This window comes from Balaenoptera borealis (assembly GCF_965194805.1).
Source record: "Balaenoptera borealis genome assembly, chromosome: 6".
Taxonomy (NCBI): Eukaryota; Metazoa; Chordata; class Mammalia; order Artiodactyla; family Balaenopteridae; genus Balaenoptera; species Balaenoptera borealis.
Window position 1 is genome coordinate 5535448 of NC_138863.1, and position 23646 is coordinate 5559093.

The window sequence follows — 23646 nt, forward strand, 5'->3', positions numbered from 1 at the left end:
GTTACAGCAGCCCTAGCTGACTCATACAGTGTGTGAGGAGGGCAGAAGGGGAGAGCAAGGGCCCTGGCATCCTCAGGGCCAGGGGGCCTAGACACACATGCACAGGAGGCAGGACAGCAGTGGCTGCCTCTCTGGGGAGGGAGCAAAGGGGGGCCTGGGGGTGACGCGTCCCTTAAAAACATGCCCAACCCGCGCCCAGACCGCCGTCCCTCCCACCCACCTCCCATCCTGGAGTTCCCCAGTCCATCCGGAACACCCCCCTGCAAAACACACACACACACACTTCTATTTGTGACTCATACATCAGCACTCACAAACATGCCAGTTATTTGAAGGAAGGGGTGAAGCACCTGGATGGTTTCCCCAGTTGAGTGGGATCCCAGATTACTTCCATGCCGGCCCTGTGAGGTTACAACGGATGTGACCACGCGCTCGGACTCCCTTTCCCGCCCCCGGGCTCCTCTCCGCAGAGAACCGTGCACGGAGCTGGGCCTCCAGGAGAGGACGGCACTGACCCAGCTGGAGGCACGAGGCAGCTGGGGCCAGGAAGTGCTGCCGGGCTTTGTCTCCCGGTCCCCACGCAGTTCGCATGGCTCCTCCCCACCCAGAGTCCACCCTCCAGCGGGGGACACCGGCCCCCCCCCCGCCCATCAGTCGCGGTGACCGCACGGCTCTGTCCGCACAGGCTGTGTCGGAGCTGGACCAGAGGTCTGGTCACCGGGCTGGCACGGCTCTGCCCCGACCAGGCAACCTGTGGCCGCGTGTGGAGCCATTTACTGAGACGAGAGAACGTGAAAATACTTCGGATCCAAAAGATGAAGCCTTGTTTCCTGATGGGAATCAACGCAGAGGATAAAATGGGATTTGTGGGTGGGCGGGTGAGGAAGGAGAGCTTTATGATGGTTTCGAGCCCGCAGCCTGCGTGTGACGGGTGGGCTGTCACATTAATGACAATTCCTACTTGAGACTCTGGGTCTGACTGGGCCTCTTAGGAAGCGGCAGCCGGACACAGGGGAAGGAGCTGGGAGGCAGTGGTTATGGCCAGGGGATGCGGTTAGCTGCGGGATCTGACGGCTCCGCCAGGCCAGGCTGCTCCCGGGACTGAGAGGCACGTCCAGAGAGGGGACCGCGCTTCCTGCTCCACGTCCTCCAGGGCCCCCACCCCACAGGCTCCCGCTCAGGACACGGGGACCCCAGCAGCGGTGTGCGTCAGGACAAAGGACGCCAGGGCTCTCCCAGGGCAGTGCATCCTGACCACGCTTCGAGAGATCGAGAGATCGGAGTGAAAGAGGCGCCGGCCCTGCCCCCCACCGCCCTTGGGAGTATTACCGAGTCCCACTCACTGCAGGGGTGGGGAGCATCTAGTGGAGGGTTTTAAAAGAAGCCGAGATGGGCACAATCTCGAGGCCTTACTGCACAGCCCTGCTCCCAAGGCCCCCAAGGCCTGCTGCACCAGCGAGGCTCCGCAGACCCGGGCCAGCTGCCCAGAGGAGGTGAGGTGCCCAGAGGAGGTGAGGTGCCCCTGGGTTCTAAGCGGGGTGGGCGGGGGGAATAGCCAGGCAGAGCAGGGCACGCAGGCCTGGAGGACACGGCGGGCTGAGCACTGCGGAAGCTGGAGCGCAGGCGCCAGAACGTGACGGCCAAGGGTCTAGCCGCGGCCCTGGACGCTACGGGAAGCCACAGAAGGCTTCTGATCGAGAGACTTCGGCTGCTGATGACATGAACGCAAGCAGCAATGCCGTTTTGTCTTTGAAAACTACTGGCACAGTTTAGGAGAAGCCGCTGAGAGAGCTGGCGGAGGGGAGAGACACAGGTGGACGTGGCAACGGAGAGAGGACATCCAGACGAGCCCCAGCCCGCCTCAAAGCCCCGCAGAGACGGCCACGTCCTCAACGGAGGGGCTGGGTGAAGTCCGGATGGGGCGGATTTTACCCAGGGCTGGAAGCCTGAGAGCCGAGAACTCAGCTGAGGCCCCTACAGGACACTGAGACAGCTTGCCAAGGGCGGCCAAGAAAAGCGGAAATTAACATTTAAGAGCGATCGGATTCCTGCCGCCCCTGCCAAGAAGGCAGGAGGGCCGGGGGAGAGGCCGGGAGAGGGGCGGAAAGCAGGGCCTCAGGGCTGGGCAGGGAGAACAGAGCACAGGCCACCACTGGGACTCTGGGAGACAGATCCTTGTTCTTGTTTGGTCATTGATGGGGGACACAGTGATTACCCTGAGCCACTGTGTGTTAGCAGCTGCATAGAGATGTGCAGTCCTTTTAAAACACAGATACACGCACTGAGCTTGCCATTCAAGGAAGCTGGAAGCCAGTGTAACTGCGCGGCCCTGACAATGTCGCCACTTCCCAGCCAGGGACTGAAGTCTGAGTCTGATTCCCGGACCACCAGCAGCCTTGTTCACAGGAGCTTCAGGGCACTCATTCACTCTCTCTTCCGCGGGACCAGGACCCTTTTGTCCCGTGATGTTCAATGCCCCGTGGACAGCCCAGAATGGCAGCTTTTCCCAGGGGCAGGCGGAGACTGTCCTCGGACCCAGTCCTGACGTCCACCAATACATTCGCAGAGTGCAGACACCAACCTTCGCCTCGAGCATGTTACTTTATAGCAGAGACAGACAGGCAGGCAGCCTGGCTGGGCCACGCCTGGGGTCTCGCCCCTCCTGGCACCCTCAGGGTGAGGGCTCAGGGCTGAGGCTCTGTGTCTCCACCTCCTCCGGACCCCGGCGTGGAGAGACCCCTGGAGGGACCCGCCTGCCCGGAGGCGCAGCTACTAGACTCTGTCAGCTTCCCGCCCTGCTTAACAGAGCTCACACCTCTGCGGCTGCCCGTGGCCGTCAGATCCCTGAATACTCCATCCCTGGTGCAATCCATATGTGACCTTAATTTTCTCAAAGGTCCCTCCTGCAGCTCAAAACCCTCCAGGTGTGACTTGCTTTTAAAGGTGGACTTCCCGCCCTGGCACTCGGAGCCCTCCACTGCTAGGCTCACCTGGGCACCCAGGTTTATCACTTACCTCCACCCCCATGCGAACCAGGGACACACTTCTCAAGCATGCGTGTCTCACCTTGGAGCTCGCTGCCCTCACCTGTGGCACCAGGAACACCGCCTTCTCTCTCCCCACCCTCTTTCTGCTCCACCCTCCTCCCCACAGCCCTGCAAGCTCCCGGTTGACTCGATGTGCTGACTTCAGCTCTGTAGCCAGTATCTTGGAGCCTCAAATTCAAGTGGCCCAAGTTCAAGGCCACGCCACTTGAGTTAATCCCTGCTTTATTAGAAAATAATGTGGGAAACTGAGTTATTTGTAGTGAGGTGGATGGACCTAGAGTCTGTCATACAGAGTGAAGTAAGTCAGAAAGAGAAAAAAAAATACCATATGCTAACACATATATATGGAATCTAAAAAAAAAAAATGGTTCTGAAGAACCTAGGGGCAGGGCAGGAATAAAGTCACAGATATAGAGAATGGACTTCAGGACACGGGGAGGGGGAAGGGGAAGCTGGGACGAAGTGACAGAGTGGCATGGACATTGTATACACTACCAGATATAAAATAGATAGCTAGTGGGAAGCAGCCACATAGCACAGGGAGATCAGCAAGGTGCTTTGTGACCACCTAGAGGGGTGGGATAGGGAGGGTGGGAGGGAGACGCAAGAGGGAGGGGATATGGGAATATATGTATATGTATATGTATAGCTGACTCACTTTGTTATAAAGCAGCAACTAACACACCATTGTAAAGCAATTATACTCCAATAAAGATGTTAAAAAAAAAAGAAAAGAAAAGAACGTGGGGGTAGATGACCTGATGGTCTGATCTGCTTTATAATGAGCTCACAAAGGTTCACTAACACTGCATTTTACTGTATGTTATACTACTAGTATATATTACTATACGCTATGCTATTTTTTCTATTTTTTAACCATTTCTCTATTTTCTTATTTAATTTTTATTACTATTACTTTCATTATTAATTATTTTTACCATTTTCTTATTTATGTACATATTTCAAAACGTCCACAACAAAATATTTTTTAAAATTAGGAAAGTAATACTAGGAAAACTTCATCACCTGCCTTTCCAAGAGGGATGTGTCAGGAATGAAGGTGTGTGTGTGTCTTCTTTTGACTGGGAAAAACTCTAAGGAACCCTAAATCTAAATGCCCAGGCGGTCTGAGCCCCCTCACAGCACAAGTGGATGTGGCTGAGTTCCCACTTAACTGACAAGTGACCCTGTGAATCCGCCAGATTCCATCACTGAGGGCTCCCCTTCAGGACTGATGGGCATTCAGCACCTCCCAGGTCCAAACCCAACTTGGGGTTTGCCCCAAACCCCCTCCCCAACTTCACCATCTCAGCCAACGGGTGAAGGGCTCACTCAGCCAGCCCCAAAGCCCATGTCCCTCCCCAGCGGCCCCTCCCTTACCCCCCCCCCCCCCCCCCCGTGGAGGGCATGCACTGCGTGTGTGCACGCCACCCCCAGGCAGCTCCGGCTGAGCTCCCCGCAGCACCTCCACGCCACTGTCACCTCTCAACTCACTCATCAGCTCCCTTCCACCAGGTCTAACGCGTCCAGCTCTGCCCTCCCACAGTCCACCCGTCAATTAGCAGCCAGGACTTTACAAAAGTCAGTCGGGACCCTGTTCAAAACCCTCCAAAGCTCCTTAGGTCTTCGTGCTTACAATGAATGCCCTCAAGGCCAGCATCCTGGGTCCTGCTGGCTCACTGGTCCTGTTTCTTGAAGTTCTCTCCCTCCCACTGCAGGGCCTTTGCACATGCTGTTCCTGCGTCCTGGGAGGCCCCTGCCTATTATTCGCCAGACTGGATCCCTCACTGTGTTCAGGTGTCTGCAATAGAAGCATCCCTCAGCCCACCCTCTTCCCCTACTTTCCTTTTTAACACTAGACATATCCTGTGCTCTTCACTTTCTAGCCTGATTTCTCCAAGAGAACGTAAGCTCTCCGAGGCCACGGGACTCAGCCTGTTACCTCGCTCCCTGCATTGTGACAGGCCTGTACAGAGCAGGCGCTCAAATATGAATGAGCAAATGAACTCCATTTAAATAAAGAATACAGCTTTGGAGCTATCTGGTAGGTATCCCTGGGATCATCTCCTTGAAAGAGCCCAAATCCCCCGAAAGTGTCAAATGTCCCCCCAGATGGCTGATGTGACTTAATTATACTCAGCAGGCTACATTTAGGAATCTTATTCTCTTTTGGAAATCCAAGTTATACATTTCTAAAACACTGATGGGTTAGCTGGGTGGGCACCTGGGAGGTACCTGGGCAGCTTGGCCTACAAGTTTGGCCACCCTCCACTAGGGTCTGGACGTCACCCACGGGCCCCAGGAGCCACCACCTCTCGGGTACAGCCTGCAGCTGCACGCACTCCTGGTCAGGGCGGCCGGCACTGGACCTCAGGACATCTCAGAAGGGTAGGCTGTGGCAGTCACTGTATCCCCCATCCCCGGAACCACGCCTCGACTTGGGAAGCCTCCCGCCCCCCGCTTCACCTCCACATGGTAGAAGTCAGGTCTAAGAAGTCAGGAAGGGACATTAAAGCTTACTAACGTCTGAGCCACAGCTAATGAGGTTTTCTTATCTTTAGTATAAAGGCCAATTCACTCAGAGAGAAAAGAGCCTGCTGCCAGCTCCTCCCTGCTAACTACGGGGCTGGCCTCTGAACAGACGACACCGCTGTACAAGGACAGACTTATCTACAGATTCCGGTGGCAAACTCGCGACCCCGCACACAGCCCCTCAGCTACCCCCGTGGATTTGACACGCCCAGATCCTAGAATCCCAGAATATTCTTGTGGGGGCCTGTATGCCAACGTTCTGCCCGAGGAACAATTAAAAAACCAACCAACCAAGAAAAATAACGGAACACGAGCATCTGCAGGGTGGAGAACACCCTGGTCAGGACCCCAGCGTGTGCACAGCCAAGCGCCAGGTCCTCCGGGTGGCCCAGACCCAGGAAGGTGCAAAAGGAAGGCGCTGGGCCTGGACCCCTCCCGCAGGAGGGCATCGGGCATCGAGACTGCCTTGGGCTCCTCCCTGGAGAATTCTGTTGGTGCCTTGTTTAAGATGACTCATTCTCCACATTTGATTTTAATTTCTGGAGTAGGAGTATCATGTTGATTTCATCAGATTTCCTCTGGGTTAAAAAGAAAGCATGAGTTTCGACCCGCTCCGGGCGATGTCAGTCACCAGGCTCTGTGGACAAACACTCCAACCCATCTGTCCCCACCTCACTCTCTCCCCAAGAAAGAACATGTTCCCAAGGATGAACGTAATCCAGAGATATCCTCCCTCCCAAGCTGATCTGCTTCCTGTGAGCAACTGCCCGAAACCCAACGCCCTGGGCTCCCAACCCGACGGGCCGCCGCGGAGAAGCCGATGTGCCCGGTCAGGCTGCAGGGATGGACCAGGGACACCTGGTGTCACACCTCCCCACGTCGAGGAAGATCCCGTGAGGAAGGCGAGCCGGTGGTGACCCAGCAGGGTGACAGTGAGCCTGTCTGCGTGCCTGTAGACGTCTACGACATCCTTTTCCCTCCAAAGCAAACTGCCCTGGAGGGAGGCCCATCCCACAGACTCCAAACAGCACCCCAGCTCCCCCCGCCTCCTGATCCTTGACCCGACTAGTCTGGGCAACGGCCCAAGTGGAAAGGCAAAACGTGACTGGTGTCCCCTTTCCAGGCTCTCCTCTCTTGGCAGGGAAAGGCACAGGTTCCGGTTACGAGAGCACAGTCTACACAGCGAAACTCGAACCTTCCCATCGCGGTGGCGGGACGCTGCCTCCCACCTACAGGAGCCTGATCTCCAGAACCCTCCTATATCCACCTGGAGCAGAGCCGAAAGCGCTGCCCGGTGGCCTGGAGGAGGGCTGCCTCCTTTAGGGGGAAAGCGCATAGCCCCACCGGAGAGAGGGGACCACAGGGAATCAGCTGGTCGTTCCAGCGTTTGGGATGCATTTCACTTTGGTTCAACAGTGACCTCAATTTACGAGCAGCAGCGCGGCTATCGGAGGCCCCCAGCCGGCCATCTGGGCAGAGCAATGAGGTTCGCGGGCAGAATCGTGGGTCCTGCTCCCTGGGCACCTCCCGAGTAGGGGACCACAGTGCCTGGGTGAGCAGCCCAGCCCACGAGAGCTGCACCTGCTTCTAGGAACAAGGCTGTTGTGTGCAGGCGCTGGGCTGGCAACATGCACACGTTCAAGGCCTTCTCTGTTCACCCAAAGCTGGTGACTCAAGCTCAACACCCCCTCAGGCTCTACGGGGTGCGTGGGAGGGGACCCCGCAGTTGCGGGTGCCCGCTTCTCACTTGCTGCTTTTATGGTGTAAAGTGTGATCATTGGAGAGAGCTGGCCCAATGACTCGGGGCGTTTTCACCAGCCAGTGACAAAGTAAGAAAATCAGAGCCTGGAGAATCACGGGTTGTGGGTAACGGTCAGGGAGATGAAGGGGTGGCCAAGCCTCTCTCCACCGCCTCTGCGGGGCCTGAGCCTCTTACGCCCTGGCCTCTTGTCTCCAGCCTACTTGATGCCCAGCTGTGAGACTGTGCTTCAGGGCGGGCTGGACCAATCCCATCATCTCCTTGGGTAGAAACAACAATCTCAGACTTCCCTGGTGGCGCAGTGGTTAAGAATCCGCCTGCCAATGCAGGGGACACGGTTCGATCCCTGGTCTGGGAAGATCCCACATGCTGCGGAGCAAATAAGCCTGTGAGCCACAACTACTGAGCCTGCGCGCTAGAGCCGTGAGCCACAACTACTGAGCCCGCGTGCCACAACTACTGAAGCTCACGTGCCTAGAGCCCGTGCTCCGCAACAAGAGAAGCCATTGCAATGAGAAGCGTGCACTGCAACAAAGAGTGGCCCCCGCTCGCCGCAACTAGAGAAAGCCCGCGCACAGCAACGAAGACCCAAAGCAGCCAAAAATAAAATAAAATAAAAAATAAATAAATTAAAACAAAACAACAACAATCTCAGCCTCCTCAGAGGCTCCTACAGTCTGTAGAAGTCAATACAAACCTGGCTTGTCTTTCCAGACCCTCCTTGCACTAACTCACCCGCCATGTCCGCGTCACACTCTCATTTGGATGCCCTGAGCTCTCCAAGCACAGCGACTGTTTCTTTCACTCGGCTCCAAACACCCCCCCACCAGCCCTCCCCCGACCTCAAGCCTCCATCGCCCCACTGACTTGAAGACCCAACAGTGCCCCCAGTTTCTGCTACGTTAGGACCTACCCATTTGAGAGGGACCCCCGTCAAACAGTGCCTTTGCCGATGGAATCCTACCTCTTCCCTGAGCTCTCTTGGGACTCATCCGTCATCTTCTCTGGGCACTTACCGCTTGCATTCTGGGCACCACAGCTGTGATTCTGCACGTGATTTCTCAGTTCCCTAACAACTACCCTCGTCTCTTCGAAAGCCAACTGGATACCTGGCTCCTCTGTAATCCTCCCGCACCAAGCACAGTGCCTGGCCCAGGCTGGTGTGTGGTGCCATCTGTTGAAAGGACAAATGCTCCACCCAAACATTTATTCAGCACCACCATGCAGCGGGGACCACCAAAGACACAAGTGGATGGAGACCTGGTCTTTTCCCTCAACTGCTGAGCATTTAGTTGGGATGACAACGTGTATGAAACTGACCCCAAGAGGAGGGGGAGGGGTGATGTCTCCACCACACCTTCCGGGTCTGCTCAGGACCTTCCGAGCCTGCTCGGGACTTTCCGGGCCTGCACGGACCTTCTGGGCCTGCGTGGGACCGGAAGCCCAGACACCTCGGTTTGCCCAACACACCGTGTGTGCTATGTGGACGCCTTCCACCCACATGTCCTCCTGCCCTATCACCCTGCTGCTGACAATGGCAAGGAGTTCAAAGATGACCCGACACGTGCATGTCAAGTGCTCCCCAAGCACGGGGTTTAGGAGGTCTGGTGGAGTGGGGTCAGCCTCCCCGAGTCACATGGGAAGAGCTGCAGCAGACAGGCTGGGAAGTAAAATCTTGTGATCAGCCCAGACTAGAAAAACTTCCCCACTCTGGTCCCCAGCCAGCGACTTGAAAGAAAAAGCATGATTATCTCTGCAGATGTTACAAAAGACATGAGAAGAGAGGCCCATTCACTTGACCGGCTGGCTGGGGGTAGACTCAGATTCCTGACCCCCGTCTGATGAGTTCAACAAAACTGCAAAACATCAGCACTGGAAAGACTTGTGGTTTCCAAACATTAACCGCTCATCTACTGTCTTCCTTAAAAAAAAAAAAAAAAAAATCAAATTACTGGGCTTCCCCGGTGGTCCAGTGGTTAAGACTCCGTGCTCCCAATTCAGGGGCCCCGGGTTCGATCCCTGGTCAGGGAACTAGATCCCACATGCCACAACTAAGACCCGGAGCAGCCAAATAAATAAACAAATGAATGAATAAATAAATAAATAAATAAATGTTTTAAAAAATCAAATTATTTAATATTTCTCTTTAAACCAACCTACTTTAACAATGTAAGTTTATTCAAGAAAGTTATTTTAAAGGCAGCTTTCTATAGCATTAAAAAGGAAGCTTCTATCCTTTAAAAAAAAAGGTCTTCCTTAGATATACTGATAAATCTTTTCCAGTATATATTAACTTAAAACCTTTTTTTAAAGTTCAGCTTAGCTACCATTCTGGGAAACACAAAGCAGCTGGTGCCACTCATTTTACAGGTGAGGAAACTGAGGCTTTTTTGGTTTTTATTGAAAGAGGTTTTCCCTGGGGTTCATTTCTGAGACTCAGATGAAAATGCCAGATTCAGACGAGCTAGCTGGCCTGGGGAGGCAGCTCCTAAGGCTTCATGATGCCCCCAAATCTACTGATGGTTCTCATTAATGACAGACGTGCCACGTCTGAGGCTCAAGTTCAAGTTCAAGTGAAGACCCGGGAGGAGGCAAGAGTTGCAGAGACCAAAGTGGTAATGGGGGTGGGGGGGCGGGTGATGAGCAGGGTGAGAACACTCCCCAGGCAGAGACCAGAGCCACGCCCACCAGATGGCACCACTGAAAACAACCGGCAAACACAGTGAGAGCCTGTCGATGGGCCCCCAGAGCTGGGGAAGAGACCGTTACATGCGGCCCAACTGCTGAGGACCCAGGTGAGGTCAGTGCTCAGCTGACTGGTTCACTGCTGCCTCTCAGCCAGACCCTCCCCCGGATGGAAGAACTGTTTCGGCTTTATCCACCCGTTTCGGGTGTTATCCACTGTTACGGCTTTATCCACCCATTTATCGAGGATCTGGCACCTAGCACAGGAAGCAACCAATGAAACTCATGGAATGAACGAATTTCTTTACAGAAGTTCTACCGTGTCCATGAATGACAAATTGAGATATCCAGGGCAATAAACCAATCACTGATCTATATACTTCATCAATATTTATTAAAGGAAGTAGAGGGGACAGGATTCTTGTTCTGCCTCCCGTCCCACTGCCCCTCAAACTATCTGTCCTTAGGAAATCAAAGATGTGGATGAAGTGACATGTACAGCACTGTTTACAGTGATCCAGGAGGGGGTTCTACCTCCAGGACGGGTTACGTAGCTGTTAAAATTTGTTTTCTAATACTCAGCAGAATGGAAAACCCATACAACAGAACGCTGAGAAAAATGAAATCGACAAACTTCACAATAAAACTCATTCCACTTTGTTCTTAGAAATGTATATTTACTAGAAAAAAGAAGAGTAATTTTCACACCAAATGCTGACAGCGACCACGTCCAGGTGTGGCAATCGTGTGGATCATTTTGTTCTTTATTTTTCCTAAGTTTTCTACTGTTTGTAATTTTAAAAAAAACACACACATTTTATAAAAGAAACTTCCATTCTCCTTCCCCAACACCATGATTCCAGCAGGTTCTTTCCAGCCTTGCAAGGCCATTTTCTGAGCGTGTATAACAGTATGCCATCTCTGGGGTTAATCCCAAACACCTTCAAACACTTGACTGAGCGCCTAGAACGATGTATTAATCCCAGTGGATCTAAATCCAGCCTTCCCAATTCCAGCTCCATGACTTGGGGAAAGTCATTTTCCCAATAACTGAAAAAAATGCATTCCTATTCCTCCTGGCCTCATGATTCTACTAACTAGGAAACAGAGGATACCTGATTGTGATATTGTGATTTATAGTATATAATATATATATTAAATAAATAAATATAATATATATATATAAGTCTGTGTTCTATTTCTGGCACAGAGCTCCTAAAACCCTGGGGGATTTCTTAAGCAAATAGAGCAGTAAAGGCATCTTTTGTTATGTTAATGAGGTGACTTTGGGGCCGCCCCCAGGTAACCTAAGGATGGGGGCTTTCAGTCCTGCCCTCTGACTTCTGCGGAGGGGAGAGAGGCTGCACAGTCGCATAAACTACAGATGGCCAATGATTTAATCAATCATGTCTGTATAATGAGCCCCCCGTAAAAGCCCAAGGCTGGAGTTCTGAATGCTTCTGGGCTGGTGAACACACGGAGATTTGGGGAGGGGATGCTAGGAGACGGCGTGGAAGCTCCGTGCTCTTTCTCGATACCTTGCCTTCCGTGTCTCTCCCATCTGGCTGTTCCAGAGTTATATCCTGTTATACTAAACCTGTAATCTAATTAGTAAAATGTTTGACTTCTGTGAGCTGCTCTAGCAAATTAATCAAACCCAAGGAGGGAGGGTCATGGCAAGCTCCAATCTATAGCCAGTTGGTCAGAAGCACAGGTGACAACCTGGACTTGTCATGCGCGTCTGAAGTGGGGAGGTGGGGGGCAGTCTTGTGGGACTGAGCCCTCAACCTGTGGGACCAGACTTCATTCATCTCCAGGTAGAGAGTGTCCGAATTGAGCCGACCGGCTGGACACCCAGCCGGTGCCTGAGAATTGGCAGCGGCTTTTGGCAGGAGAAAGCCCTTTGCAGGAAAGAGCTCTCTGCAGGAGGCCCCTCTGTCCTGTCATTAACCTTAAACCAGATGCCCCCATGCGCTACTCACCTCTGGCCCTAGCACACCTTTCAAATCTTTTGATCACGAAATACTCTGCCTAACCTGTTGGTTCTTTCCGTAGATGGAAGAAGTAGAAATGAAGAATAAGTAATTAACAGATGACGAGATCTCTTTCCCAGCTCCCCCTTCAGTAATTTCGCCAACAAACTGTGAACAAAATAGTATCTAAAGAAAGATCACGAGGAGTTGACAAGCCCGTACACAAGCCTGCACGCAAGCCTGCACACAGTGGGGGATGGCCACAGCGCTGACCCCCCTACCTCACTGATTAACTGAGATGACTTCCCTGTTTCCCTTCAAAAGCTTTCATGGCTAAGCAGAATCTCTGGAGGTGGTTTTTGGGGGACGCTGAGTCCACCATCTCCCCAGATTGCCGGCATTCCGATTAAGGGCATCTTTCCTTTCTAACAACACTTGCGAGCACTGATTTTGCATGCGGCGAGCAGCGGGACCTGATTCAAAAACAGAATCATTCCTGATGGAGAGTCATCACCAAAGCTCCGACCAGCGGGGCTTGAGGCGGGGGAGCACCCTGACCTGCTGCTCACCGAAGGCTCCCGACTTTCCACTACTATAAACGGCAGGGCGGTTGGTGACCATCTTTATCCCTAATCTTCCTCTGAATTTTGGATTATTTTCTTAAGAACACTTTCTAGTAGAGGACGAAGCATTGCCAAATGCTTTCCTGGAAAGCTGCAGACATTTATCCTCGCCACAGCACTGGGGGGGGGGGGGGGTCCCTTTTCACCCTTCTGCCAGCAATCTGAGAAAACCTTCCCTAATATGACAACTGGGCAACGAAATACCGAGTTTAAATTCACATTCCTTTGACCATCGGTCAGAAACTTTCAAATATGGACATCTTATTTCTTGATTCGTGACTATCATTTTGCATCCTTTGCTTGATTAGAGTCTGAAGTTTCATATCAGTTTCAAATACCTTCCCCACTGTTGCTCACGCACACCCATCCATTTGCTAACTTTAGGTAAAGTCTCAGCTCTCTGACCCTATCAATCCTTCCTTTGTAATTTCACCCTGAAGCACAGAAAAGACTCCCCTAATGAAAAATTTGATAAACATTTCACATCTATTTTCCTCTATTTAAAAAAAAAATGGTGTGTGGACTGACATCAATGTACAAAGAATTTATTTTGCTGCTCAGCAAGGAACTTTACAAAATTAATTAGCAAACAGCTAAGCGATTACTCCGGTATCGGTTCCCGAACAATCTGTCCCCTCCGTGATGTCATCTTAATGCTTTTTAAATGTGCATAGACACCAGGGTTTGAATCTGGCCAATTCCATGTCATGAGTCTGCCTATTTTTATAACAACACCAGCCCTTATGTAACTCCGGGAGCTTTACCAAGTTTGGCCATCTGGAAGGACCAGCCCCCAAGAACCATTCTATTTCAAAGTCTCCTATCAGTTATTTGAACCTGTTTTTTCCTTCCAAATGAACTTCGGAATAATTAAGTAATATGTCTTCCCACCTCTTCATTACTTCAAAAAAGTTACCCCACTGGGTTTTTGTTTTTGTTGGCACAGCAATGGTAAGAACTGACATCTTTATACTATTTTATCTTTTCTTCCAGAAATAGGGTGGGTCTCTGTTTATTTAAAAATGAGTGCCAGGACAGTGTATAGGGACTGGCACACTCTTCCTGTAAAGGGGCAGACTGTAAATTAAGCTCTGGGGACCATACGGACTCTGTCAAAACCCCTCACATCCAGGCAGTTGCACAAGTCCAAGCAATTCCACCTCCGAAGTATGCGGATCTGACCTCTTCTCTCTGCTCTCTGCTCCCAGCTAAGCACCTCCTCTCTCTCTGGACTCGCCTCAGCAGCCTCCCACCTGGTCTCCCTGCTCCTCCGGCCCCCAAAACACACCACGAAACCATCCTCCTTAGAGCAGCTGGGCCCCTCAGCAAGTAAGTCTCTTCAGGGGCATTTCCCTGCAGTCACAATAAATCGAACCTCCTTCTTGGGACTACGTGACTATGGCCCCACCTGCTCCTCCACGACCTTGTTTCCTTCTTGTGCACTCAGTTTCTGAATTTAACTCATTTCTGTCCCAGGACCCTTGCACTGGCAGTTCCCTCTGGCTGGCAAGCTCTGTTCTGCAAACTTCACTTGCTGACAACTCTTGCCACTCAGGTTGACTCGGGTCAATGTCACACTTCAGAAAAAACCCACCTGACCACTCACCAACGTAGCCATGCTCAGTCTGACCTCTGTGCCTCAATGTCCGTAAGTGCAAGAGGACCATAGAGAGAGCTTGCACGTGGGAATCACGGTGTGCACACACAGGGCACGGGGGCCCCCGGGCATGGTACACTCCCCCTCCGACAGAGTTTGTGGTCATGCTGTTTACACTGACCCAGTTCACGCATAAGCCCTGTACTTTACACCAAGTTCTAGATACACCCCATTTTTTACACACCACCATGGTCTGGAATGCTATGAGTTTCACTGCAGCAAAGAACTAACCTTCCTTGGCTCATAGGTGCTTTACTAAATGAGGTAGTATAATTTCTTTATAAACCACTAATCACTTCATAAATTCTATCTCCATTGCTAGTTACTACAACTGTGGGTTGTGGGTAGTGAAAGTTTAGTATCACTGTACCTTATTTCCATTTGCTTGAGCTATTTAAGGCCCGACCAAGGGGTTCAGGTCAAGCACTTAAGCAAGCATCTTTTGGCTAAAACCTAAAAGCCACCAGGCTGGGGAGAGGACAGCACTGAGAAGTCACGTATGCTCACATTTTTCTAATACCCTCTTGTTATGAGTTGAACTGTGTCCCCCGCAAAGGATGTTGAAGTCCTAACTTCCACTACCTGCAAATACAACCTGATTTGGAAACAGGGTCTTTGCGGATGACCACGTTCAGATAAAGTGCTACGGGTGGGCCCTCCTCCAATATGACAGGTGTCCTCACAAAACGGGGAAGTGTGGGCACAGAGTGAAGATGACGCGGAGACAGGGAGAAGGCGGCCGTCTGCAAGCCAAGGAGAGAGGCCCGGGACAGCTTCTCCCTCACGGCCTCAGAAGGAGCCAGCCCTGCCGACACCTCAGCCCCAGACTTCAGGCCTCCAGAGCCATGAGAGAATGAATTTCGGTTGTGTTAAGTGACCCAGTGTGTGGCAGTTTGTTCTGGTGGTCTCAGGAAAGTCACACACCCTCCTAGGGGTGTGGACACAGATTCGGCTTCTCAGACCCTCACTCTCCTTGGCCGGCGTGGCCTCCTGACCCCAGCGAACTTCTCCCCCGCTTCCTCTCTTTCTGTCACATCTAACACAAATGGAACTCCACGAAGCAAATGAAAGCCAAGACCCCCAAACAGAGTTCCGGCCTCTGCAAAGTGTGGTCTTGCCTCCACGCTTCCGGAACACTCTCTCCTAAGATCCCAAACTATCAGGTCATTGCCCGACCGCCCCTCACCTCACATTCCTGACGGCTGAGTCTGATGCCAGGGGCAATCAGACCTCTATATCCTGAGTGTTACTGTGGAAAATCTTGCTAAGTCACCGCAAGCGCCCCGCAGAGGCATTTCTCGGTGGCAACCAAATAAGTCGGGGTATGCAACAAGCTACTCTCACCAAGATTCCGGAGCTCTCCGAACATTTCGACTCACTGAGAACACACTGGAACCACTAGAAAATAGGAGGCCAGTGCCCCCTAAGCTGCGGGGAGAACCGGGGACAGCCCCCCGCCCCGGGCTCCACCGCAGGGGCTCCGAGGCCACGAGGTCAGGTTCCTTCCGAGGGGGCCCAACGGGTCTGCAGCAGGACATGCACCAAAGGCACAAACATTTAGTAACACGGAAAGACACCCAATGTAGCCACAGTGCAGAGGCAAAACCCTGACAGAAATTTCCAGCCGCTGGTAGAAGCCGAGTGGGAAAGCAGCTGAGGGCGACAGCTAAGGAGGCAGGGGGCACTCGGGCTCCCCAGGGACACGGAGACGGAGGGGGCAGGAGAGCACAGCTCCGGATACAACGGAGATTCGATGGGACCCGCTGTCCGGAAGGAGAAAGGCCGGCTGAGGGAATGCCAGGCCGGCGGGGAGAGCAGAGGCCTGCAGGCCAGACAGCCTGCTGATGGGCATTTAGGGGTTTAGCATGTCTTCTGGCACAAGCCGAATCCCACCTTCTCTCATTCCTCGACTTACAGTAATACTGGGAAAACGCCAGGGAGGAAAAGGCTGTTTTGGAAACATTTGCTGTGAGCGGATATAAGCTCATCCTCTCCCCCGAGGCCTACCGTCCCTACAGCCGAGGAGATAAGCAGTTCGTTTCATCCGGCACCGCCAAGGGGAGACATGGCAGGTTTGCACGCCCAGCACCTTGCCTCCAGCCCGGACGTGGAAAGGCCCAGCTCTGTTCCCTGAGGCCCTGCTTGGCCTTCTAGCTGGCCCTTGGCTTCCTCACCTGATCCTTTATCACCAGCGTCTTCCTCCTCCTCCTCGCCTGTAGGCGGGACTAAATTAAGGTTGACAGCATCCTATAAAGAAAGAAACACAGGGTTCTGGAGCCAGATCGGAGTGTGACCGGCAGCTCCAGCTGTGTGCTCTTGGACAGGTGACTTAACCTCTCTGAGCGTCTATTTGTATCACCTGCAGCAGGAAGATCGTAAAATCTGGCTCACCAGGTGCGCGCATAGGAGGCGCTCAATGAGGACCATTCCTCGTCATCGTGCCTGGAGATGAACGCCAGTCGGCCCAGCACTGACGTCCCCAAACAGTGATGTACCACGGACTCAAACCAACTTACAAAGTCTCCTGCAAACCACAAATTCTCTGCATTTTCACTTGGAGGCGTTGGCATTTTTACTCAAAACCCAGGTCACCACCTGCTCACCTTCGATGACTTTCCCTTCAGCCCTGGTGGAACCCCTCAGATGGGCGTAACTTAACTTCCTGGGGCCTCCACTTCCTCATCTATAACTTGGGGAAAATTACGCTCTTGACCGCTTCAGAGTGTGTGGATAAAACCTGCTGGTTCACGCCGAGTGCTTAGGGAAGAGCCAGCACGCAGCGCTCCCCAAGTCAGGGTTTCCTGCTCTTGGTGCCAGAAACACTTTGGGTGGGACCGCCCTGCCCACTGCAAGATTCCTGGCAACACCCCTGCCCTCCGCCCACCGGAAGCTGGGGGCATGCCCACCCCAGACAGCCCAAATGTCTCCAGGCACTGCCAAGTGTCCCCCAGTATCGCCCCTCTCATAACCACTGTCCTCGGTCCCTGCCCTCCGCCCACCGGAAGCTGGGGGCATGCCCACCCCAGACAGCCCAAATGTCTCCAGGCACTGCCAAGTGTCCCCCAGTATCGCCCCTCTCATAACCACTGTCCTCGGTCCCTGCCCTCCGCCCACCGGAAGCTGGGGGCATGCCCACCCCAGACAGCCCAAATGTCTCCAGGCACTGCCAAGTGTCCCCCAGTATCGCCCCTCTCATAACCACTGTCCTCGGTCCCTGCCCTCCGCCCACCGGAAGCTGGGGGCATGCCCACCCCAGACAGCCCAAATGTCTCCAGGCACTGCCAAGTGTCCCCCAGTATCGCCCCTCTCATAACCACTGTCCTCGGTCCCTGCCCTCCGCCCACCAGAAGCTGGGGGCATGCCCACCCCAGACAGCCCAAATGTCTCCAGGCACTGCCAAGTGTCCCCCAGTATCGCCCCTCTCATAACCACTGTCCTCGGTCCCTGCCCTCCGCCCACCGGAAGCTGGGGGCATGCCCACCCCAGACAGCCCAAATGTCTCCAGGCACTGCCAAGTGTCCCCCAGTATCGCCCCTCTCATAACCACTGTCCTCGGTCCCTGCCCTCCGCCCACCAGAAGCTGGGGGCATGCCCACCCCAGACACCCCAAATGTCTCCAGGCACTGCCAAGTGTCCCCCAGTATCGCCCCTCTCATAACCACTGTCCTCGGTCCCTGCCCTCCGCCCACCAGAAGCTGGGGGCATGCCCACCCCAGACAGCCCAAATGTCTCCAGGCACTGCCAAGTGTCCCCCAGTATCGCCCCTCTCATAACCACTGTCCTCGGTGAGGGCTATTGTTATTAATGTTATTTATCCTCTTCCTTTACCTCTAAGTCTGATCCCGGCTGGTGTGTTGCCACCTCTTCTCTCTGGCTCCCTTCCTTCCATTTCCAATCTCCACCTCCCACGCTCCACCCCACGGCCACGCCCGGCACCCCTGCACCCCAAAGGGCTCCCCTTAACAGTTTCCCCACCCTGGATGTCGATGCCAACCACCTGGAGAGGCTTTTGAATAATACAGTCCCACCCTGGAGATTCAGCAGTATTTTTAAAAAGCTCTCCCGTGATTCTAACGCACACACAGGGCAGAGAATCACCGTGCAGCCCGGACTCTCTCACCGGCCACCAAAGAACCTACAACAGTCCTTTCACTTAGAACCCAGGCCCCATTGCCTCAACTTCAAATGGTGGTCCGAGGTCCCCCCTGACTGCCTGGAAAAAAGCCCACTTGTTCAACCCCCTGCTTCATGCCCACCCAACCCCCAGCTACAAGGGTCCCAAAGGCCAGCTAACAGGTCCCCTCCCCAAATTCGGCACACTCAGCTGGGCATGCTACTCACCGTACCTGGAAGGTTCTCTCGGGCTCCTCTAACCCTGGCCAAACCCATCTACCCTTCAACAAATCCTCCCTGGAATGCTCTGCCGTCACTGATTCCACAGCCCGACCCCTCACAGAACCACCCAAGGGCAGTTTCTGGGTCTTACACACAAGGTCCTGGGTCAACACACCCCGGGAACTAAAGTCCTGGAGGCAAGTTCTGCAGACGTACACAAGGCACAGACACAGGGACTCTCCAGATGACTCATCCCCCACAGGGCACAAGCCCGCAATGCGGGTGATGTAAGCTCTGCGAATCCATGGGCCACTGTGCCCAAAAAGCATTTGACCTTGAAGGGGTCACCATGTGTTTTAACAGGTTAAGTGACGGCTGGAGGCCAGACAGAAGGCCCAGTATGGAGCAGCCTGATGTGGTCTCAGGAATCCCAGGACCTCTTCGTGGCCTTCAACCCCAATTCCTGGTGTCATTGTCGCTGCCTCCAGAACAGATCCAACCGCACTTCGCTGGGCGTTGAGTCTGAATTGAAGCAGATCACTGGAATACCAAGCACCTGGGAGAACTCCCTGTATCAGAAGGGCCCTGGGAGCACGCAAGGTTTTATTTTTAGAAGCAGGACACATTCTTCAAAGAAAATCTTTGCACAAACCTTGAGCCAGAACTAGGTAAATACAAAGCAGCTCTGTCAGAAGGGTGGAAAGGGGAGGCGTGAGAACAGGTCTGGGGAGGAGACGGGTCCACCCCCTAGCCCACCTGCCGCCTGCCCAGCCCCATCACTTCCTAGCCCAGATGCAGGAATCCTTCACTGACCATCCACCTGCACGAAGCGCAGCATAAACACTTTACATGCACCAGACATAGCCATTCCACCCCAGGCACACGCACCCAAGGGAAAAGGAAGTGGATGTCCACAGAAGGGCCCGCGTACAGATGTTTGGACTGGATTCACTTTTCATAACGGCCCCAAACTGGAAACAACCGTGACGTCCACCAACAGGAGGAAATAAACCAATGGCGGCACATTCATACGGTACCACTGATAGGAAATACACATCCACAACGCACCGAGGTGGCCCACGGGCATGAAGCTGAACACGGAAGCCAAACCCAGGAGCACGTGTCTTACAGGATGTATGAGAACAGGCAGGTGGACCCGCAGACGTCGGCAAGAGTGGATGGCGGGAGGAGGCGGGGCCGGATGGGGAGGGGCGCAGGGAGCCACTGGGTGATGGGGACACAACTTGAAGGAGTGTGGGTGACGCAGGCATCAAACCTCAAGGATGCATGACGTACGAAAGTGCAACGATGACATGGCACGCCTTTCAGAGTATAAAGAAGTATAAAGAAGCAACTGAAGCAGAAACGAGGGGTTTCTGCCTGCAGCTAGGGAGCTGATCGCAGAGCTGGGCTGAGAACCGGGCCTCCGGGGAGCCTCCACTGACTGGAGGGTTTCACTGCGCCGGACGGAATTATCTGGCATCACCTGCAGCTGATGCCCCAAGCCTGGCCCCCATGTGCCCACACGCACCAGGGTCTTCAACGATCGGCTTTCCAACCACACAGACAGAGGCCTACCTGACCACCCCTCCGCTCCCCCTCCCCCGCCCCACGTGGCCGCTCCGAGTCCCCGGGGGCCCCCGGGGTGTGCTGTGCTGGCTGACACCTCGCCAAGGTGCCCTGGGGTCAGCGAGGCCTCGGACGGGCTGGTTCCCGAGCTGCTGTAACAGATCACACCAAATGGGGTGGCTTAAAACAAAGAAACCGTTCTCTCCCGGCTTTGGATGCTAGAGGTCTGAAATCAAGGTCTCTGCAGGGCCCTGCTCCCAAAGGCTCAGGAAGAATGTGATCCAGGCCTCTCTCCTGGCTCGTGGCGTCACGGGCAAGCCTTGTCTTTCCTTGGTTTGCAGATGCCCCCAAATCTGCCTCCATCTCACGTGGCCTTCCTCCCTGTGTCTCCACGTGGCTGTCTTCTGTGGACACCAGTCATGGGATGAGGGTCCACTCACTTTGACTAAGCCAGGTACATCTGCAAAGACCCTATTTCCACATAAGGTCACATTCCGAGGTGCCAGTAGACGTGACCTTCCGGGGACACGATAGCACCTTGGACATCAAGTAACAAGGGAAGGCAGGTCGGGGGAAGGCCAGGCAAGAGGCAGGCGGCGGGCTGGTTCCTGCCCAGAGCAGCCCCGCGGGGACTTCGGCCCAGCCAGCCGGGCAGGTGAGACCTGGGCCCTTGTGAGAGTGGCCTGGGACTTTGTGCGACGCTGGCTGAGAGCTAAGGGAACATCCCTCTCGTCTAGTGAAGCGGTCACATGCCCGGTTAGACGCAGAAGTGTCAACCCCTTTGGGGCCTTCTTTACCTAAGACATGCACGTAAGGTTATCCAGTAACAATACGGGTGAAAACTTGGCAGGTAACTCGGGTTTCACCCTCAGCTCCGGTTAAAAGAACTTCATGGAGCACGTTCTTAACTGTTACGCTTCTCACCGGGGCAAACAGAGCCGACTCTGATGACAGACTGTCTGGCGAAGATGCTGGGTCAGTCGCTGCGTCAGTCACTAAACGTTGCCGTACCGCGGGGGCCCGCGGGACCCGTGGGCAGGTGCAGGGACGTTCCCGTCCCCTGTGCGCCCATGCTAGGGCAAACGGGGAGCTGCCAGAGTCCGAGGGACGTCCCAAGTCCTTAAAGCAATAGGCTGCCCTCTGCCAACACCACATCTGTGGTCACCAGCCCTGGCACCCCGGGCCCCCCTACAACAGGACCTGATCGCGTGACTGTAACTGCTCATTTAATTGTGTGTCTCTCCAACCAGGCCGTGAGCTCGAGATCAGCAAGGACCTCTAGTATCCCTGGCGCACAGCAACAATCTCTCAATGAGTAGCACTTACACCAACCAAGGGCTTACAGGTTGCTCCAAACTCACAGCATATGAATGGGGCGGCTTCCCCAAAGCAAGACTTCTTATGTTCATAGCCTTCTTCATATCTGTCCTGAAAACCTGAAGGTCATCAGAAGTGGAGTCCTCTTTAGTTTAAGTCACTAACTACAGGGGTGCTGAGCACTTGTCATGCGCCTTGTTAGCTGCTACAAGAACACAAAGAAAAGCAAGACCATCCTGCTCTTAGCAGGCCCGCAGAAATGATGAAGACAGACATGAACTACAACAGAAACCATAATACAGGTAAAACAGCCAACCACATCCACTGCTGTCAGCTGAACGGTGTCCCCCCCAAAAAGATATGCTCGAATCCTAAATCACAGACAGACCCTAAATCAATCCCTGGTGTCCCTATAAGACACTGGGATACAGAGACACAGACACACAGAGAGAAGATGGCCACACGACGATGGAGACAGAGATGGAAGTGATGCAGCTTAAGCCAGAGGGCGTCAAGGTGGTGGGTGAACGACCCGAGCCGGAAGGAGGCAAGGAGGAGTCCTCCTTGAGCCCTCAGAGGGAACCTGGCCCTGCAGACATCTTGACTTCAGACTTGCAGCCTCCAGATTGGAAAGGATCCATTTCTGTTGTTCAAAGCCATGCCGTTTATGGTCATTTGTTATGCAGCCCTGGGAAACTACAGGTAGACCTCCGAGATAACACAGGTTCAGCTCCAGACCACTGCAATAAAGCACATATCAAGATAAAGCGAGTCACATGAATTTTTTGGTTTCCTGGTGCATAGAAAAGTTTTACTCTACACCTTGTACTATAGTCTATTGACTGTGCAACAGCATTGTCTAACAAATGTGCAGGGGCTTCCCTGGTGGCGCAGTGGTTACGAATCCGCCTGCCAATGCAGGGGACATGGGTTTGAGCCCTGGTCCGGGAAGACCCACATGCCGCGGAGCAACTAAGCCCGTGTGTCACAACTACTGAGCCTGCGCTCTAGAGCCTGCGAGCCACAACTACTGAAGCTCGTGCACCTAAAGCTCACGCTCCACAACAAGAGAAGCCACCGCAATGAGAAGCCCACACACTGCAACAAACAGAACCCCCCCCTCGCCACAACTAGGGAAAGCCCGTGCGCAGCAACGAAGACCCAACGCAGCCAAAAATAAAATAAATAGAATAAATACATTTATTAAAAAATAAAAGTAAATTAAAAAATAAAAAAATGTGCAGGCCTTTATTAAAAAATACTTTATTGCTAAAAAATGTTAACCATCATCTGAGCCTTCAGTGAATCGTCTTTTTGCCACAGTCACATCAAAGATCACTGATCATGGATCCCCAGGACAAAAATAAGTTATTATGTGAAATAGTTAAATAAGTATTTATTTTAAAAAGTAAAAATAAAAAAAAAGTTTGAAATAGTTGAAGAATTACTGAAATGTGACTCAGAGACACAAAGTGAGGAACTCTTGCTGGAAAAAGGACGCCAACAGACCTGCTCGATGCGCAGTCGCCAAAAACCTTCAATTTGTTAAAAAAAAAAAAAAAAAAAAAGTATCTGCGAAGTGCAATAAAACGAGGGTGCCTGTCGCCCCGCCCTACCCTCACAGCATTTGCTGGTCGTGTGTCAGGCACTATTCTAAGTGCTTCTGTGCCCACTGATTTACATGTCACAGCCACCCCATGACACAGACGGTTGATCATTCCCTCCAACGAACAGTCGAGAAAACCGAGGTGCAGAGAAGCTAGGTCACTGGTCCAAGGTTTCCCAGCTGGGTGGCCGCAGGGCCTGCTGCGTGTGAGCCCAGCACAAAGACGGCGGGGTCGGAGCAGCTCCTTTCTAGACCATTCCGAGACCACCAGCTGCTCCTCCCCTGCCCGCTGGGCCAACAGCAGCCCGGCTCCTGGAGACCAGAGCAGGACCCCCAAGCTGGGCTGCTGGACAGAGCTAGCCGGATAGTCTTAAGTGTCTGCTCCGTGGTTTTGTTCTGTTTTTGTAATCAATGCATAAATTAACAAACCTGGCGTGAAATCACTCCCTGTTTTTCTGCAGAGCCTCTGCTACAAGTCTGTACCAGGCAGAGATGAAATGGAATCCAACCGACCCGACAGGTTTCCTGCGGGGAGGGTGAGTT

The 23646-nt window shown here is 53.3% G+C and overlaps 1 protein-coding gene across 3 annotated transcripts in view; it reads right to left on the reverse strand.

Moving 5' to 3' along the window:
• The window catches only part of SH3BP4 (SH3 domain binding protein 4), a 93429-nt gene that overhangs the window by 22133 nt on the left and 47650 nt on the right, over positions 1-23646 (reverse strand). The window contains exon 2 of one of the 3 annotated variants that reach the window (XM_082395567.1): positions 16451-16523. The exons of the other annotated variants lie outside the window; for them this stretch is intronic. The gene's annotated coding sequence lies outside the window, so the exon portion shown is untranslated. The remainder of the gene's footprint in view (positions 1-16450; positions 16524-23646) is intronic. 3 annotated transcript variants of the gene reach the window in all.